Raw genomic sequence first — 20,127 nt, forward strand, 5'->3', positions numbered from 1 at the left:
CTCTTCCTCAATCTTTGAAGTGTTTACCTGTACCACCAGCTTTGAAAGTAAAAGGCAACAGGCAGGCAATGCAGAGACAGGAATGAGGCTGAGTACAATATTATATTATTCCAGAAACGTTTAGAGTTGCTCTTCAAATCTTACAGGGACACAAAGTCCATATATATACGTATATATATACATATATATTTTATTTTATTTTTCTTAATTAAGACTTAAGATACTATTTAAAAGTGCTTAAAGAATTGACATTTTGGAATTAAGTCAGCAATATATCAGTTGACAAGAATATAAGAACAGATAATCTGAAATCATATACATTATATACACATATACATAAAACAAAAAGGATTCTTAACAAGTAAAATAATCCGTGTGCTATAATAAAAAACAATTGGAAGAATCTCAATATTAAGTAACACAATCACTACTGGAAACTAAAAACTAACAGGAGAACCTTATGTTAGGAATGTTGATGACTGTGGAATTACGAAACATGTTTGTATAAATGCATTAGAGGGAAAAGAATTCAAACAGTGGTGGAAATACTACTAGAGATGAAGGCTAAAACTGGCAAACATCTGTCCTCAATGCAGGAAAAAAAAAAAGAGTATTTAAAGGACAAATACTGCAATAGCTTTATTCAACATTCACATCAAATATTGTCTATTTCAAAAGTGACTAGCAAAGATGTTGCAACTCTGCACTGTCAAAATTATTAAGTTTAATATATTTCCAACCCCCCAAAAATAAGTTTATAGGATGAAATGGTTTACACAGGAATTTAAAAGAACTGACAAGGAGCCAATTTGGACTATTTCTCTTTATGTTACTCATGTCCACAGAAACGAAAAAGCATTCTGCAGAAGTATCTGAAGGAGTTTGCCTCTGAGCAGCTAAGGAAATTTCCATCACCCTGAAAGGTTAGGAAGCTCTCTGATCACTTGATTTTCATAGTCTATATTATAACTGCTGACATAGCAAGATTAACCTGCTTCTTATATAACTTGGAATTTAGGGGGAAAAAAAATAGGAACAATTGACTTTCATTAAAAAAAATAAATCTAATTGGCAGACTGGCTGCCCAGCACTCGAGGATCTAAATATGACTATTCACAAGCAAAATACTAAGAATTAGTTCAGTTCAAGCTCCATCTCTTTATACAAAAGAACTTGGCAATCATACAGAAAAAGGTAGTGGTTTTTGCTTCTCCTACCTTCTCCAACTGTTGTTGTTGCTGTTTCTTTTTTTTTTTTAAATACTTTTCTTTTAATATTCATAAGTAAACTAAAAATAGATTAAGAATTTTTTTTTTTGATTGATCTTTTAAGTGTAGAAACAGAAGCATTATAAACACTGGTAAACTTCTTATTCTGTACTTTCACTTGCAATTAGCAACGAGTAATTCTGGCATTAATATTAAATTAAGAAAAGTTCATGGTTTTCAGGGGGAACACAGCACAGGATAAAGATCTTGACTGTAGTGGAGGAAGAATTCTATTATTAAGAATTTTATTATTGAGAACAGTGATCTCCTCCCTAAAATGTTAACCATTAGGGTGAATTAAGTGAAAGGTAAGAAAATAAAGCTTCCTCTACAAGCTGAGAATAGGTCAACACAAATGTTAGGATGTAAAAGAAAGGGACTACTGGCAGAAAACAGTAACAAATAAAATGAACAGGAAAACTAAAGGAGATTCATAGTTTCCATCATGTTTGTTGACTAGCCAAGAGGAATTTTCAAAGTGAAACTACCAACAATAAAACATTGATTATAATAATCCTGTATTTACTACAATAGAAACTTCAGAAATGAAGACTATACTGCACCATTAGCATAATTTGCATTGAACAACTGCACTGAGACAAGATTCATCACCAGTTTTCCAGGCAAAAAGGCCAGAAATATGAAGAGACAAAAATTCAGTATCCTCTGCAAAGACGCTTCAAGACTGTGCACACCAGAAACCTCAAATCTCTTGTTACAAATGCCTAGAAAGCAAGTTAGTGATAGTTTTCAACACATATCCACCTTCCCTGATTCTTAGGTTTATCATCCATCATAATTTTATTAAGGCTTTTCCCTGGTTTTTAACTGTTATTTCCCATTTTATAGATTAGGAATTAAAAAAAGGAGGATCTAAGGTGGGAGTAGGTGAGCGAGCTCACTTAATGGTCATATTTGCTTCTATTTGTACACAAGGTTTACTGCAGCATAAGAAGAACTGAAGAACTACAAATACCTAGATATCTTCTTAAGCCACAGAAAGTCAAAGTCTCTATCATTTCGTCTGGTTTTAAATATTACAAACCACAGTGCATTTCTTTCTGAACTTTTTAACATGAATAGCGAGGAAAATGTATGACACAACTTTAAAGGAGACACTTGAAGTTTTCACAGATAAAACATCTGCACGTTTAGCATTCCTTTCACCAACTCTAAATGGGGCAGGGGGGCAACAACCACTTATTATGCCTGAACGAAAAGAATTCCACCATCACCCTCAGGGAACGAGGTCAATGGCTCCGTACGCACCAGCACCATTTCTGAAAACTTTAAGTATGGTTCCCTTTTGCCTCATTTGTTCATGCACATTTCTTTGTATGAGCTGCAGCTCCACTACTGCGTACCTAGAGGAGCAGCTGTAGGCCTATCCCCCTCCAAGGAGAGGAACGGTTGTCGGCAGTTTCTGCAAATGCTTGGGGACAGTTACTGCAGGCTGTTCTTCATCTTCTACCCTGGCCGGACTCAGCAAAGCAGGGCTGCAGGAGGAAGAGCCACAGTATTGCTCTTCAGTACTTTGCGATCCCCTTGGAAGCCAACCAAAACTTTGCGAGCCTCAAAAAGCCACGCTGAGAAACACTTCACTGCAAGAGTTATGATCACAGCATGATCTCTTAGCATGTGCAGCATTAGTGATGGACCTTTAATAGAAAGTGGATTTCAGGCAGCCTTCTCAGGAAGGAAACTCATTCATAAAGGACTGAATACACAGCACAAAACTTTCATAGTCACTTCCTCAAAAACTGACTGAAAGAGATGCTTTATTTATTTATTTTTTTATTCCAAAGAAAATTCCCTTTTAAGGGACTTACCTTCTCCCGTGCCAACGAATCCACAGGCTCAAGACTGATGGAAGCGAGGGACTGTAGAGCTGATAGACTTAATCCACCTGCTAAAAAGGATCATGCTGGAGCTGGTAAGAACCACTGACTGCACAGTCCAAATCTAATTCACTTAATCCAGCATGAAGTTCCTACAAAACTTTATTCTTTAGCTTCTTGACCATGCAGGGTCACAGAAAAGATTAGAAACCAACAGCCCAGGGTGACACCAGTCCCTAAGGGGACAAAGGAGAAGACCAAAGTATTGCTCCCCAAAGGCACTCTTGTAAACAAGCAGAAAAAGAACATCCCGTAACATCAAGCTATATTGTGGAATTAAAACAAGTACAGCCCAGCTGGCGATTACATCTACTGTGAACTAGAAGAAGAATTGCAAGGCTGAAACTAAACTACTTCATATGGGAGTTGACATGAAACTCATTTGAACTCTTCTCCAAATGCTGACAAGACTACAGATGCAATCTGGATATACAAGAGCGCAGTATCGGTCTTCTGTCTCCAGTTTCAGAATGACTGAAGGATCATCATCATTTCAGGAATTCAGAAACACCCTTTCTAAATAAATCCCATTGCACTAGTACAGTATCAGTTAGTACAATCCTGTGTGTTTGGACAAAACAGTGTTTTAAAGCAAACGTGCGTCAGTATCACATAGACAGGCACTATTACATTTCAGTCTCCAAAACAAGGAGATAGACCTTGATAAAACCTGATACGTTTCCCTTCAGTGTGGATTCCCAACTCCCCTCTCTACACAGACATAAACCCATTGGGACCCCACATAAGCCATCTGCTGCAAAAGAGGACTTCTCAGCGTTTGCCACTCCCTCATCAATAGGAGAGAAATACACCTCCAACTCTAATGTTTTTTCTCTGAATGTACACTTGACAGCAATCTTCTGCATTGTACTTGCATTGGGATGTTATCAGTAGAATAGTACTTTCCACGTCTTTACATGCCCACAACATTTTTTTCAGTAATAGCCCTTGCCAACAACTATATACCATGGGATTCTGAACTCCTCAGCACCTTGGGCTTGGCAAGGCTTGCTGTGTCACCTTAAGTTGTTCTCTCTCTACATCTCTGCTATAGCTTCATCCAAAGTCACCACCACTACAGAAAAGTCAAAAACATCGGGATGTTACACCCACCCATCACTCTTGCTCACAGTTTATTGGCTTCATACATACTTGCTTTCAACACCAGATCAGTATGCCAGGCAGTGTACTGACTGAAATGACCATATGAAAATCACCAGGCATCACATACACCTCACATATCGAAGCCCTCAAAGTGCCAAGGTCCAGCCATCAGCTACTCTCAACGATGGCACCAGGAAGCAGAGTCAACATCTATAAACACATTTCTTTCTGAAACTAAGGATTCTTCTGCACAGAAAGCAGTCTTCAAGAAGCATCAAGTTCTAAGAATCAAAGTTTTGTGACTCAAATAGCTGTCAACATAACAACCAACCTCCTCACAAACCTTTAAGAAACATCAACTTAAAAATGCTATATGAAGTAGGAAAGTGATAACTTCAAGTTAGAAACTTGAAGGCATACATTACAGATATGTAATCTTCAAAAACAAGCCTATATTTTATACATATGTATACACACTTACAGTTCTTATACCACAAATAAAACCTGCTGAATGACCTCTTATTAGTTTATATGCAACCATTATACTGAGTTGGATGACATGAACAGGATAGAAGACGGAAACCATACACACAATCCTGAACACCCACATACTTCAGGCATTTCTGTCAGTATATGAATATATATTTAAAAACAATACCTTATTAAAAACAGCTGACAAAATAAAACCCCAAAAGATGACTTATCTTCTGATGATAAGCAAACCTACACCCAAAGTAGCACCTTCCTGTAAGCAGACCTAACTGTTGGCTGAATTTCTTTCTTCCACAGTACTTCCTTTGACATTCCCTTATACATTTCACAAAGATCGTTCACTCAGACACTGATGACTTTAAAGGAATGGTAGAGATAAACCATCTTCAGATATCCAAGAGCTTTCCAAGGTAGGCCACACTGCCTGCATTTGAAAGCGTCTGATTTCTTTTAAGAAAGAAAAAAACAAACACACACACACACACAAAAAGGAAATCCACCACACTGTCTAGATTAGAACACAAGTTAATACAAGTTATACCTAACACTAACTAGAGCAGAATGTCCCTTAGTATTCATAACACATCCTCAAAGTGGTACTGCAGAGCTGGATGGTGGCTGCAGTAGCACTTGCATTTACCGATCAGCTGTTCAGAGCAGATCCTGAGGTGATGAAGTGAGAAGCAAGGTATCCATGAGGTGTGGGCATGCCCAAGATCATCATCGGAAAAGAAGACTGATTTGACATAAAGGAGCTGGAGAAACGATAGTTAGGGGTAGGCAGAGAAGATGTGTTTCAGAGGGGAAGGAATAAGAAGGCTGTGCACAGCTGACTGTAGCACTAGAAGAAAATCTTTTGCATAAAGCAAAAACTCTTGTTTGGACTTACTGAGAAATAAGAGACTTGTACAATTCTTCCAAGATGCTACACATTCAAAAGGTCACTCTCATTCATATGATTATTCCAGAACTGCAAAATTAAGTAGTAAACTAACAATCAGGTACCCATTAAATGAAATAAACTGACATCCCTTCATATTTCTTCATAGGTGAACAGAAATATCTATATTAACGAACTGTCTTGTTGCATTGAAGTGTCAACTGCAACAATATTCAGAGTAGATATCACATTCTTGTGAGTAAGTAACAGTTTTGAAAACCTTCATTAAATCACTGAAATCTGACACTTCCATTTTAATGAATATTAATACTCATTAATGAGTATTAATGTATCAATAGAGTATCAGTTAATGAGTATTAATACTCATTAATGAGTTGAAATAACTAAAATGCCTCTAAATTACAGCCTCTTAAAAAAAAAAAGCATACTGTTCCTTTGGATATATTATTCAGTATTTATCAGATTCATTACTAGGCATCCAACCACTGAGGTCCTTATTAAACAAAAAACAGTAAACTTCTGAAGTAGATCAGAAAGGTGTGGATTTCCCAGTGTATCCCCAAATGCAAGATAAGGACTACACCCCAAGTATTACAATATGCAGACATACAAGTATAGTTGCGGAATTTATTGTGTCCCTACACCTAGGACCTAGATGGACTGCTACCGGTAAGTGCAGGCAAGCAATAACCCTATTCTCAGCTTTCTCCCCAGCTCCTCCATGAGTCAAAAGAACAATAAAAAGAAGTTAAGATAGTCTGATACTGGGTGGATGACAACCACACTGCAACCGCAGACTAGCACTAAGAGAAGAACCCCAATAAAGATTGTCATAAGAGGTATGAAAACTATTGCTTTGAGATGCATTAGTTTTCAAGATGTAGCTTCATTCAGCTACAAACATCTTACCAATAGAGGTGAGTTGCTTTCCACTATAGGATAAACCCAGATTCACCATCTCCATACCCCTGCCACTTCTGCTGGTCCTTAAAACACATTTATTTTAAACATCACTTTTTCATTTCTTCATTTCTGATCTATTAACCATAAGAAAAAGAAATGGAGCAGGGGAGAAAAAAGAAGAACTCGTGTGGACAACTTAAGGCAATTAATGCAAGCTACTGCTTTGAGTAACAGGGCATAAAGTTTGAACAACAAAAGAAAGTAAGTTGAGAGCATTTCCAGCAACAAGAACCAATCTGAGCCCTATTAGGATAGCATCTAAGCACACCACTGATGTTTGTTCTCATTACGCTACAGATGAACAGCATCATTGATACACATGGAGAATAAAGACACAGAAAGAGACACAGTAGACACAACAGAATAGATGCAAGGGTTCTGCCACCTAGTGGCATTTAGAGCCTCAAATTATTGTTTCTATTATTTCTTCATTACTACTATTTTAATCCAGAAGCATTTGACAGCACAGAACAGAATACAGAGCATTGAAACTACCAATCCTGAAACAAAGCCACCAGGAACCAGAATTGGATCGTGTAGCACCTAAAACGATGAGTTTCAACTGAAGCTTTTCTAGCTGTCTGGATATTCACAATGTCTCTTCATCCCACTTGCAGCTCATGTAGATTCTCTGCTGCCTAGTACTAAAGTTGATTTCGTTTCTTATGGTCTCTCTCATAGTCAATTGTCAATTTCAATGCTTGCAGTATTATATCATCTTTGAGATCCCTACCATTTGTCATAACCAGTAGAATCTGATAAATCTCAAAAATTATCATGGCCAGGAAAAAGGTAAAGGCAAAGGCTGAGAGCAAAAGCAGCAGAGTCATTAAAGCCTCATTTCCTCATGATACCACCTGAATTACAGCTTGTCAATAAAGAGTCTTTGTCAATACTACCAGCATAAGGGATTCCCCTGCTTGGTTTACAGCACGGACCCAGGGACAGTTATGCCAAGGCAGCAGAGGCAGAGCCCCTGGAGCACAGAGGCACGAACTCCATAAGGCAACAAGCTAGCAGAAATTCCCCTTTTTGTCAGGCCAGGAACTCAAAAGCCCCCTTTCCCATTTGGGATTCTAAGCCAGAAGCATTTTAATGCCTAAACTAGGTCAGTCTTTGTTTACACAAAACAGATGAGAAAGAAAGGATCACCCATTCAACTTATTCAGGATCAGACCAAAACACCAGACTACAAAGCGCAGAGTAGTATACCGTACCTTTCTTTGGGTTTGTTTGTTTTAAAACAAACAAACAAGAAATCTTATCAAAGATATTCAGAGAACACGCCTCACACAGACATAGCCAGGTAGCAAACAACTCCATTCCTTATCAAACAGATATTTCTTCCGTGGGAGTTTTGAAAGAGTACTTTGAAATGACCTCAATCTTACTAGGCTATACCCTCTAAGATACTTTAGGTTCCAGACCCACTTTGTCAACTTTCTTAAACCTGGTAAGCCATTAGCATTTCTGGGCTACATCTGCTATAGATGCCTAGTAAATAACACTGAGGTTTGAGCCCCGGAAAGGACACAAAAACAAAACAAGCAAACAAAAAACACACACCAAAGCAAAATCATTAACACAGCTCAAAGTCTTATCCTTTGACATTTTTCATTTAGCTTCAAAGGTTTTTTGCCCTCAAAGTCCATAAAGATCCCTTCACTCTTCCTATAGCTCCTTAGCTGAAACCTCTGTTGCAATTATCCCACTTGACAGGAAGAGGAAAAAAAGAAAAGAAAAGAAAAGAAAAAAAAAGACCTGCCACAGGAGACCACAAGTAAGTCAGGACTACAAAACTAGCTGTAGTTTACAGATCTGTGCTGGACTTTAATCTGAAAAATGAAAGGAAAAGGTTTAAGCAAGTTTCACTTCTTGCTCTGTATTCCACAGATTTGAATTTCAGCTGTGTAAGGTCTAGCTGTAAAACAAGCATGCAAAAACTACCACAGTGATGAAAAGCAGTGCACGTGTACCTTGATGTGAAACCATGTTTGATCACTCAGCGATGAGTTTTGTGGACTGCAGCTGTAAAGACACACTAGGTTTCTGCTAGAAAGCAAAGCTTGCTCTCCCTTGTCAACAAGCTAGCAGCTTTCATAGCAATATTCCCTAGGATCGAGAAGGAAAACAGAGATTGTTGGAATAAATGTGTTGGCAAAGCAATGCTTCACAAGTGAGTAAAAGCCAGACAAAGATTCTTCTGTCTGCAGCTGCCTGAACCAAACCAATTTCAGCTCAGCACATTTAGGCTTTCTTACAGCGAGCGTTCATGCTGTAGTCTACATGCAGAAAGCTACTGACATTATTGAAACGTCAGGGTATCATTGAAAAGAAGCTGGGGATGAGGTATAGTGAAGGTACATCGTTGTTGTAGCTTTCACTTAATCTCCTTGCACATGTTAGCACTGAACAGCTCTGACCAAATTCAGCTGTAGCCTAAGGAACTTCCAGAGCACAGTAGTAAGGTGAAGTCCCTAACGCAAGGACAATCTCATATGGGGCTTAATTAGTTGACAATAGTATTTCTTCCCATTTCACCACCACCCCCTCCCCAAACACACATGCTCCAGTTTGACCTTGCTTGGTTCACTTGATATTTTCAGCTACTTGGGAAGACAGGATAAGTTTTTCCTTACCCAGTTCTTATTCCAGATTTCTAGTGGCTGTGAGCACCATGTTCAGTGACAGGTGCAGTTCTAAGCGACAGCATTTATCTCCCAGTACCGTTGTAGCTTTGGCAGGTTACACAGCTTACACAGAGAGGGCGGTAAGGACTCTGCCTTCAGAGCAGTGACCTAGACTAAAATATATGTTCTAATGCTACAGCAGATGCTGGAGTAGAGTTCAAAACTTTTGAAAAGAAGCAGCATTCAGATCATGATTTTATTTTTATGTCGGATGTGATCTTCCTAGGTAAGGTATACCCACATGCTATAACAGCAAAATAATTAGAAAACTGTTTAACAAGAGTTACTTTATTCTACACTTTGATAAATCATACTAGAATTCTGGATAAGAAACCAGTCACAAGTTTATTTATTTATTTTTAAATGTTTGAAGTGGTTTTCTTCAGAAGCATCCAGATCTGCTTTTCAAAATGCAGTATTTTTATTTAAGTTGTAGAACCTTGATTCTCATCTTCTAGCCATGCTTCTAAAAAGCTTATAAGGCATTGGGATCTTATGTTCCAAACTCTCATAAACAATTAATACATATTACAGAAAGACAAAACAGGTTGCTTTTAGCATTACTTTGTCCCCTATTCATTTCTGCAATGACAAGTGAAGAGGGAAAAAAAAAACAACTCAGACCTATACACGTATGTGTGCCAAAGAGCTGGAAGCCCCAGCTCAGATGGCTAGAATGTCAGGCATTTCCTCCACTACAGTATGTGACTGTATCTACTAGCCAAAGGTCAAAAGCACATTTAAGTTTCCAGTACATTTTATTTTTTTATTTATTTATTAAATCAAAGGTGTGTTTTCTTTGCCCTTCTAAAATTTCATGCCAGTACCAAACATGTTTAACATTTAAAATATTAATTAATTCATTTATAGAAGCTGAGATTCTGGCATATGTATCTGACAAGTCATTTAAATTCCAGCACCTTAAATTATGTAGATTGGTTTGTCACTATGACAACAATTTTTACATGTCTCTAGAACAAAGTTGATCATACAAAAGTACTATATGTTCTCTTCCTAACAGAAGTTAAAAGTTACTGAAAGCTTTACTTCATCCGGATAGAAGGGCAGAATTTACTTCTGTTAGCATAAGTTGATGTAACATCTAATTCTATACGAGCCACTTAATGCATGTCATGCATGTTACTTGATGAATGAAGCAGGAAGACTTTATGGATTCAAACAAGCTTTTTTAAAAAAAACAAAACAGAACTCTTCAGGGAACCTAGAACAAAAGGTAAGAGCATGCACTGGGATTCAGGAGGGGGCAGAGCTATTAATCTTCTGCACTATGGCTAAGAATACCTGTTTTTTTTTTTTTTTTGAGAAGGTCACTCAACCTCAAGGTCAGTGCTTCACCTTCTCCCCAACTACTTGTGTAGAAGAATCCTTCATCAGTGACCAGGAGCACAAAAGTGCCAAAAATACATTTGGAGTGAGTAGATAGACACCCCAGTATTGAGAGTGCAAATATTTTATTGTTAAGTATCCATAGAGGGCACACATGTACCATCTACACTCAGGTTCAGCTTGTAAGAATACCAGCTAGAGTACCATTTCATTGCAATGTCACAGGGGAAAGGTACTGAATCGTAAAGAGCCCATTACAATTAGGTAATTTCCTAAACACACATTTGGACTTAGTTTACACTGGGAGATGTACCCCCTGCTAATACTCAAGGGCACGGTGAGAAATTTGTAAGAGGAACTTATTAAAAAAGATTGCATAGAGGTTTTTGGTTTTTGCTGGGGGGGAGAGGGGGAGGGCAATCAAGCAGCTCTTGCTTACACTGAACCTACAAGGGCACAGTAACAAGCAAATGTGAGCAGTAAGCTCAGAAAACTCAAAAAAACTTAAAGCCTACATCATTAAATCAGTCTGTCAGTGCCAGATTTCAGACAGTTAGATTGAAGCAGTCATAGCTACAAAAAAGTTATTTTGCAACACCCCCCTGCTCCCCCCCCCCAACATCCCTTTATGATGGGAGAGGACAGATCATGGATTTGTCACATAGCATCAACTAATAAACCAGAGAAGAAAGGTTAGCAATGGGGAAAAAAAAAATACATCATTCCACCCATCCCAATGGGCAGATGAGAGAAGTAGCTAGCCACACATCTGTAGGGATTCTGATGTGAATTTTAATTGTTATAATAGCAGAGCTCTTCTCTGAGGGTATACCTCTATCAGAAAAATTATTACACCCAGGAACATAATGACAGGGCAGTTTCCTAGAAATGTGCTCACAGACAGACCTGATGAGTTATTCAATTGACATAGAAAGAAATGTAGCCTTTTCAGCAGGATGAAGGAAGAGGAAAAGAAGTAGTCTAAGTCTTCGGTTTGAAATGAGTCACGACGTATAACCAAAATTGACTAACCAACTGAGCAAGTGGTACGATTACAAAGCACAACCCCAACACTTCTGCTGAAGCTAAAGTTTCTTTCCCTGCAGATCAGCACTGCTGCTGATGGCAGTGCTGAGAGGAACCTTAGCTTGAAGATTGCTAAGGAGGAGGCCAGCTAGATCCCAAAAGCATTATCAGCAATAAAAATTTTGGTAGATTGTATTTACCAACACAAAAATAACAGTGAGGAAAGCAAACCAAGTCCCATATTTAATAAGTTAATGCACAGAACACTTTAAATATTATTACAACTTCTAGAAAAACATTTTTGGTAAGGGAATAGTTTTGTTTTTCTTATTAGACTAATATTGCAGTTCTATTGCAAATATTAATCCTTTTGCTTCCTTTCAGAGCAAGATGTTCACATTTGCAAGTTATTTGGTAGGGACTTCTATTACTGCATTAATTAGCAAGTGCTTTTGTATGGAGGAGGGGGAAGAAGTGCTTCATCTTCTAGCAGTGAACACAGATTAAAAACAAGCTCATATTTTTGGAATGTTTAAGTTGAAAAGCATTCACTGAGTTAAACTCTCAAGCATCTTGAAAAGTGCAGCTGGGACAGCTACATGAGCATCCTTGCTCTACTTAGCTGCTGGGGCAAAAAGCAAGCTTACTAAACATCCTATCTGCAGGATGTTCTGATGTAGAGCTAATGGAAGTTTTCTAGAAACAGTGCTCTTACTTTTCTCCTTTTCCCTCCTACCTTCCATCCTCTACAAAGGATCATTCACCTTTCCTAAAGTTTTTTCCAGAAATGAACCGGTTCTCAGGACCTTGCTTGGACTCTCGTTTGTATCCCTACATCTTGTCACAGACAAGCAGTTTTGCAGGTAATACTTTAATCTATTGCACATAGTTTTTTTTTCACGCTGTCAAAACTGCACTGTGTGTGTGTGCGGGGTCGGGGGGGGGGGGGGGGTGTTTCACACCTCCCCATTCTTCTTTAAAAAGAAGAACCTTCACAAAATAACTCAGGGCTTAAGATTGGAAATGGAGAACTGAAATAATTTGTCACCTTGATATGCAGCTGTTCAGAAGTTACAAGTGTTCATATATAAATCTTTAAGAAAGAATGAAAATAAAAGGGACAACTATGAAGTCCACTGAAGTGATCAAACAAAAAATCCATTATTTCCATCCAAAGCGTTTCCTTCTATTTATAGTGACATAACCATTGTATTAAAACTGTCTTAATGACCAGTCACTGATTGCGCAATCACTGGCTATGTTCATCCAACACTCACTCATCTCTACTGGCATCAACACCACACATAAGCAAACAAGCCTTGCCCTGTCAGAACAAGACCTGTGACCCAGCACAATCACCACAGGAATATAGCTTCCTGCTGGCATGCAATGTTAGCCTAATGTTTACACACTGTTTAATTCCAGATCTTTGCTCAGGTCTCTTCTGTCACGTGCAGATAACTTCTGATCCTTAGAATAAACACTGTACCTGGAAGTTTGTGTTTCTGTACTCAAACAGTCACTGTACCCGTTTGTGCTAAGAGTCACCTGCTCCATTTTCACTCTTCCCCAACTTTAACAGAAATTAAGGCTTCATTGAAACCTGTAACTTGCCACTGCAGTAAAGATGGATGTCTTTATGTAGGCACAGCCTACATGCCAACATGGGAAAGAACATTTGGAAAGCACTGAAAGCAAGATCCTACCAGCTATAAGACACCTATCCTGTTCTTTTTCTTAGAGAGGGTCCAGGTACAATTTATTTACTTTGTGTTCAGTTCCAGATGAAAGCAGGTAAGCATCTGAAGTAGAAAGTGGTAAGACAAATACTTCTTTGTCTCCAGGAACAGTGCTTTGACCATCAACATCTGATTGCTAGCTTTGTAGGATGCTGTTATCACACAGACCTTAGGGCCTACAGTTAATGTTACGCTCTGTTCACAGTAATCATGGAAGCTGCAAGTCTGAAGGAAACTTAAGAGTCAGGAACTGATGATCCAGTACCTCTTCCGTAAGTGCTATATACTCAAGGGATTTGGATGTGCAAGAAGGAAAGGCAAGAGTGGCATCTGCACAGTAACCCAGACAAACAAGTGTAGCACAAGGAAAATAAGCTCAGTTCCTACACAGCAGAAACACACTTACAAAAAATGGAAAAGAAAAAAAAAAGAAATTTAGAGTTACAGCATACAATAAGACATATCCACAATGCTAACACTACCCTTTTTTCTTTCTTTTTTTTTTTTAAACCAGCTGCCCCATTTTGGGTTCTTTTTTTTTCAGTCTTCTAACAGTCTCTGCAATACAGTTTTTCCCCATTAATATGAACAGCATTATTCAAAATTAGGCTTAATTAGGTTATAAGTATCCAGACATCAATACGGAAATATAAAAGCCAGTTTCTGCTTTTGATATGTTTCTGAATCTTCTGTTAGGTTTTCTTAGTGTTAGCTTGAAATTTCATGGAACAGATGTTGTGTGACAACTCATTAAAAATAGGCCAAGATAAAAAAAGTTAATATATTAGGAAAAGATCATAATTCCTTGATCAGGGAGCAGTTATGAGGAGTTAGAGTCGAGAAAAGTGAGAAGTCCTGCAAATTTAAACTGTTCAGTTATGCTGTTAAGTCAGCTGCACTGCCAGATGTCCTGCTTTCATGAGACCCTTCATGAGTTCATTTAGTTCCCCCCCCCGCCTTGTTTGTGTGTGTGAAGAGAGAGAGGGACGTGTTGGTTTTATTTTATTTTTTTTAAATATATTCACATTTTTTTAATCAGCATTCCCAATCTGTATTATTACCACATCGAATCATTTTTTCCTTCTGTATCTGTGCATTCAGAAAAAAATGTATGGTGCTATTTTCCCCCATATTTTATGAGAAATTTTGCCTTCAGATGCATTTACTTGGCTCTCAAGCACATTCAAGGGTAAAATCTGGACCTCTGCCACAATCACATTCCTTATTGCAAATACATGCCAATCTTCAAAGTTCAGTTATTTGAGCAAAAACATACGTTAATTGTTATGCGAGGGGAGTGGAAAGTGCATCAGATTAAGCACATTTGAAAGTATTTTGCTCCCCTCCTTGCCTGATAATTCAGCATAAAGCTGGATTTACTGTTCTAGTTTTTCAACGCAGCATCAGACATTAAGACCACACAAGTGAAGTTTAACACAAAATCAGACTTAACAAGCAAACAAGCATTTAGAATGAAATTACCTTCTCATATTTGTTATTCCAGGACTGGTCTGACAGGTACTGCAACATTTGCCAGTATAAAGTTATTCAGTTACATGTAAAAAATAATGGAATGCAAGGAGTATGTTGCAATAAACCAGCTTAAAAGACACCAGCAACCTTAAAGCCTTTTCCTTTCACCTATGAAGGACAGCAGCGAATAGCTTGGGAAGGTGCAAGCCAAGTAATTGAGAAGCAACTGTTCTAAAGTAAGAGTTTCAATGCCAGTATCAGCAGAAGATTTTACATGCAGAGATGCAAATGGTGTTCTTTTACTGAAAGTGTTAACCACATCTTCCATCAAAAAACTGCACAAGTTTTATTCTCTACATATTCTGAAAAAAGACTGGGTTTAACTTCAAGTAAAATAAATAAGTGCTAGAGTACAAAATGATAAAGAAAGTTAATTTGTCTCCCCTCTTTGAGGGGAACTTTACACTGACATAGCTTAAAAAAAACACAACACCTTTGCTATCACAGGTGGCAGTTATGCTCTCTGTAGTACTCAGGAACATCTCTGTCTTTGGAGAATACCGGGTACTGATGTGACACAAACACACACTGCTGTCAAACAATTTTGAAGAAAAAAGCTAGTTCCAGGAAATTTCTCCTCTTTGAAGCAATGGGCAGTCTGATATTTTCAGTCAATCCAGTTGAAGAGATCCAAACCTAAGGTACGACCCAACTATTGCAAGACTAGATGCCTTTGACCTGTGACTTCCCCACACACACACTTCCCAGAGGAAGCGAAAATAGCTGCTTCAGTAGCAAACATTCTTTAGAGAGCAAATTATCACTCCCAAAGAATTGCCACTTCCTCTGAGTGGGAAAAAGGGCAAGGCACGTTCCCTTTCCATGGACAGTGCACAGGAACACAGATCTGAACTGCTCTGGTAGAAGGAAAGGAACAGGTTCAAGAACATCCTCAGGTTCCCGGACTATCCAAACTTCTGCCATAGCCTAGCAGAGAGGGAGAGAAAAATCCCAGTCTTTGAAACTGCTGAGACTAAATCACTTCAGATTTTGACTTCCTAGTGGCTCTTTGTATGTTCTAAGCAAGATTTCAAGACAACTGGTCTGGCACTATACAACAAGCTTTCAATGCAACAATACCTACCAATGCCTTACAAATGTATATTGAGGAATAAAACTACCTCTTTCTCTCCCCATCCCCACTCCTGATCTCACAGAAAAACCCAAAAGAACTGCCTCTTCTACACTGCCTACAGTTAACTCTTAGCAGACTCTTAGCCACTCTTGTGGCTGCACGAACAAGTCAATGCAGCTTATTGGACTTCTGCCTGTGCCTCGGCAGACAGATGGCATTCTCTGTACTTTTCGTCCGCTGGTCATATTTTCCACAATCCACTCCAGTAGTCTAAGCTCAACTAAGCTGCCGTCATTATCAGTCTCCTGAATAAAAACAAGCCTTCTAAGCTCAAGAACACAGGATTTCCTTAACCATATCAGAGCAGGCACTCATCAAGACAATAACCAACCACAAAAGCGTTTTAAACCAGCCACAACAAAAAAACATGAATCTATTATTTAATTATGTGATAGCTTTTCCAGAAGTTTCTTTCTGACACAAAGTGTGTGCATTTCCTCATAATAGGATGATTCATGACCTCTATCAAACCTTTCATATGAAAAGTCCATGCAGAGGAGGCACTCTGGTAATGGGGTTGGGAGACATCTATGGCATAAATGGACTTTCTGCTATATGATACTCTCTATTCCAGTAGCAAGCCTTTGAACAGTTGCAGTATATCTACACTAAAAGATCAGTTAGAAGTTGGTAACTAAGTTCAATGACAAAACCGGCCATTTCACATGTATTCAATCCTACCTTCCCTAGAAAAACAAGGGCATGGAGTGGGGATAAAACTTTCTTCAGTACTTGCATTATTGAGAACCTACTTTATCCTCTCAGGACTTTTTTGCAAATGAACATCAGGACCCTTACAGAAGTTACATACATACACTAGAGATTAAAACAGACTCTCCCTATTTAAAGGTTCCTCCAGTTCAGGACAGAGCAAATCTCTGGGAGACAGAATAAAGATCATGGTTTTCTGGTCTTGTCAGTGACATTTAAGAAACATGAGGTTAGAGCCCATGCAGCCTGATTTGGGGAAGGAAGGACAGATTCACAAACCACACCAGGCACGTGAGACAACTTCAAGTGAGCTGAAGGTGCAAAGAGTGTAAATAGGTAGGCAAAGAGAGCAAGAAAAAAAGGCGGGGCAAGATGAAGGCAGAAAGTAATATGAGGAACCCAGGAAGGCAGGCAAACACGAGCTGATAGGGAAAAAAAGATCCTATGTAAAGCAAATGAGAAAACTTTGTGTTAGCTGAGTAAGCAAGCTCCAACTGACAGCAAGCCCAGAAGGGAAGACCACACACAGGCTGAAAAGCTCAAGTAAGAGACAAACTAGATTAAAAGAAAAAGACAACTATAGGAGGCATTTGAAAAGGAGAGTGCAAGTACAAAAGACACAAGCAACCGAAGTACATGAAGGAGAGTCAGCCCCTTAGCACATACCTTTTCATATCTGGAAATAGAACTCCTGATTTTGGCTCACTGCTTGTTAGTTGCCAGAAATTATTTATGGTCAGATTTCACATATGCAGGCAAAGTTAGCTTTCAGTTAGCTGGACAGGTTGATAGAACTGGCAACTGCACCTAACTGCATGTGAGCCTCCGCATCTCCTGTGCATGAACCTGCACACACTTAGTGCCACTGGAACAGCTTAACTACCACCTTTTTTTTTCTTCCAAAAAAAGGAAAAAAACCACACAAAAGAATGCCTCCTTCCCCCCCACCAAAAAAAAAAAAAAAAAAAAAGAAAAGAAAGCCACAGAACTAAATTTTAGTTGGAACAAACCAGTCACATTGAGCACTGGCCTCTGTGACGCCCTTACGTCAACTGTGTAGAAAAATGAAAGAAGGGTCCTCCATTAAATGGATTCATAAAGCCCAAGATTAAAGTTGCACAACTATGAGAGAGTTAATGAAGTTACTTGAAGCAGAATTTATCTAGATGTCATTATATATTTCTAGTTTCCTTGGTTCCAATTTGTTGAATATTCTGTAAAATTCTAGATGTATTTCAGCTGTTTTGAAGAGCAGTACTACCAATAAAAAAAAAAAAAGAGTTCACCTGATAGGACCTTCTTCCTTTCTTCCCCACCCTGATCATCTTCAGAATTGGAAAAGTTACTATACCAGTTCTCCGCTCAGCAGGATGGGGTTAAGCAACTACCCTTGCTTCAGCAGTGTTATGGATGCTTACCAACGTTCGTTATATGCTTGTGTAGCATTCACATATTAAAAACCTTGCAGAATGACGCATGTCACTGAACAACACAAATTATTCTTAGCTGCTTAGTAAGTATCCAGAAACCACATGGAAGTAGCTGCTCAGTTGGTACTTTTCTTCTGTGAGACTTTTTTCAGAAACTATGGTGTATCCATCATTCAGGTGCTCAACTTTTATCTTTTTAATCACACCATATCTTTAATTATCCAAACAAAGTGTGGCAAAGAGAAGGAAGTTAGACTTCAAATACTTAGTCTCATTTTGTGGCAGCTGACTATTAATCATGGTATTTCAACACTTAAGTGACTGGTTTCATATCCTTCTGCTATTATCTTTAGCAGACAAGCCAGAGGAGTGAAGTATACATCAAAATATCGGATTCCAAGAAAATCTTAGACATACTTCAGCAATTTTATGAATTCCTTTTTACATGGCCCTACAGTTTAAAGCTCGGTTTGCCTTGAAGGAACTTAGATAAGATCGCTCCATTTTCAAATGCTCGGAGTGTTCTCTGGTTTGTACACTACCTAAGCCATGTTTCAAGTTGACTTTCCAAATAGCCAAATTCAACTTCTAGACTATGAACTTCAAAAGCCTCAACCACTCAAACAGCAGATACTGTCTCAAGTATTCTGCTTACCAAAAATACTTGTGGCACATACAAAAGGGAAAAAAATTATTCCTCCTTTCCATTAGCTTAGGTGTAGGACAAAGCATACATTTTAATCACCAAGACAAGAAAACACACTGGAAGAAACACCCTCCATAAGCAGCTGGCATTCGTTTCCTAATCCTAGCATAAGAATCCTGCTCTCATGTTCCCCAGGTAGTATCTTTGTGTGCACATTTGCAGAAAAAAGGATAAAGCATTTACACACAGTAGGCAAGAAAGAAACAAGAGGTTCCTGAGGGCAAGCCCCTCAAGAAATCAGCCTGCTCTATTTATGCCATTCCACAAACTAAATCAATTTCTTCAGTATCTGGGGCGGGGGGGGGGGGGGGGGGGGGGGGGTTGGTGCGCGGAAAGACACCTGCAACAGACTCTATTGGCAAGTTAAACACTCAATGAATTGTCACAACAATAAACGTTCAGATGAACTGCTACAGAATTAATCACACACTCGCAAGTAAGAAGGGAACTCGTTAGTAGGGTTACTTAAGAACCCATATATGCTATTGCCCCCTACTTCAGCAACAACAGAAGGCTAACATTATTGTGCCTCTCCTGTTCCTATTCAAACACAAGTCACTCCAAACAAAAACCACACAAAAAGCATTTGGACACCTTTAGGGATCAATATCATGAATGCTGATAATGACCATACTTCTGCCAGCTACATTTTCTTACAAAAACTCCTTATCAAAAAAGGAACCTTGATAAATGACATCAGATCACACTCCCTTAACTCAGAGAAGTTAGCAACTTTAAATATGGTTAGTATCCTTAGAAATACAGTTACTTTTGCATGTGACTTTAAACAATGATTTAGAGTCGAATAATTAAAGTGGTTTCAAACTACTAATCAGCTTTTGCATGTTTCCAGACACATTGGGAAATAAGCAGTAATTACAGCATCACAAAAAGGACGTGAGATCAGACTTTTGACAGCTGTTCAAAATCCTAAAAATACACCACGTGAATGTCATTACAGCCGGATATGTTTGATCCACCTCCTTTTCAGTTCAGCCATAAGCAACAATTGGACAACGTGTACATGTGCAGAAGCATAGATATGTGACCTAATGCAAATCAAAGGAACAAGAAAACTGAGAAGTACTAGCAATAAAGTAATACCATACTAGGTAAACCTAAATAAAACAACAATTCTTGCCTTCACATAAGAAAAGATACAAGTATAATGAACAATTTCTACT

The 20,127-nt window shown here is 38.5% G+C and overlaps 1 protein-coding gene across 2 annotated transcripts in view; it reads right to left on the reverse strand.

Annotated features, from left to right (window-relative positions):
- Nucleotides 1–20,127, reverse strand: part of CRIM1 (cysteine rich transmembrane BMP regulator 1) — a 181,400-nt gene that overhangs the window by 144,940 nt on the left and 16,333 nt on the right. The window lies entirely within an intron of this gene.

The sequence above is a fragment of the Anser brachyrhynchus genome (genome assembly GCF_964034855.1).
Source record: "Anser brachyrhynchus genome assembly, chromosome: 3".
Lineage (NCBI taxonomy): Eukaryota > Metazoa > Chordata > Aves > Anseriformes > Anatidae > Anser > Anser brachyrhynchus.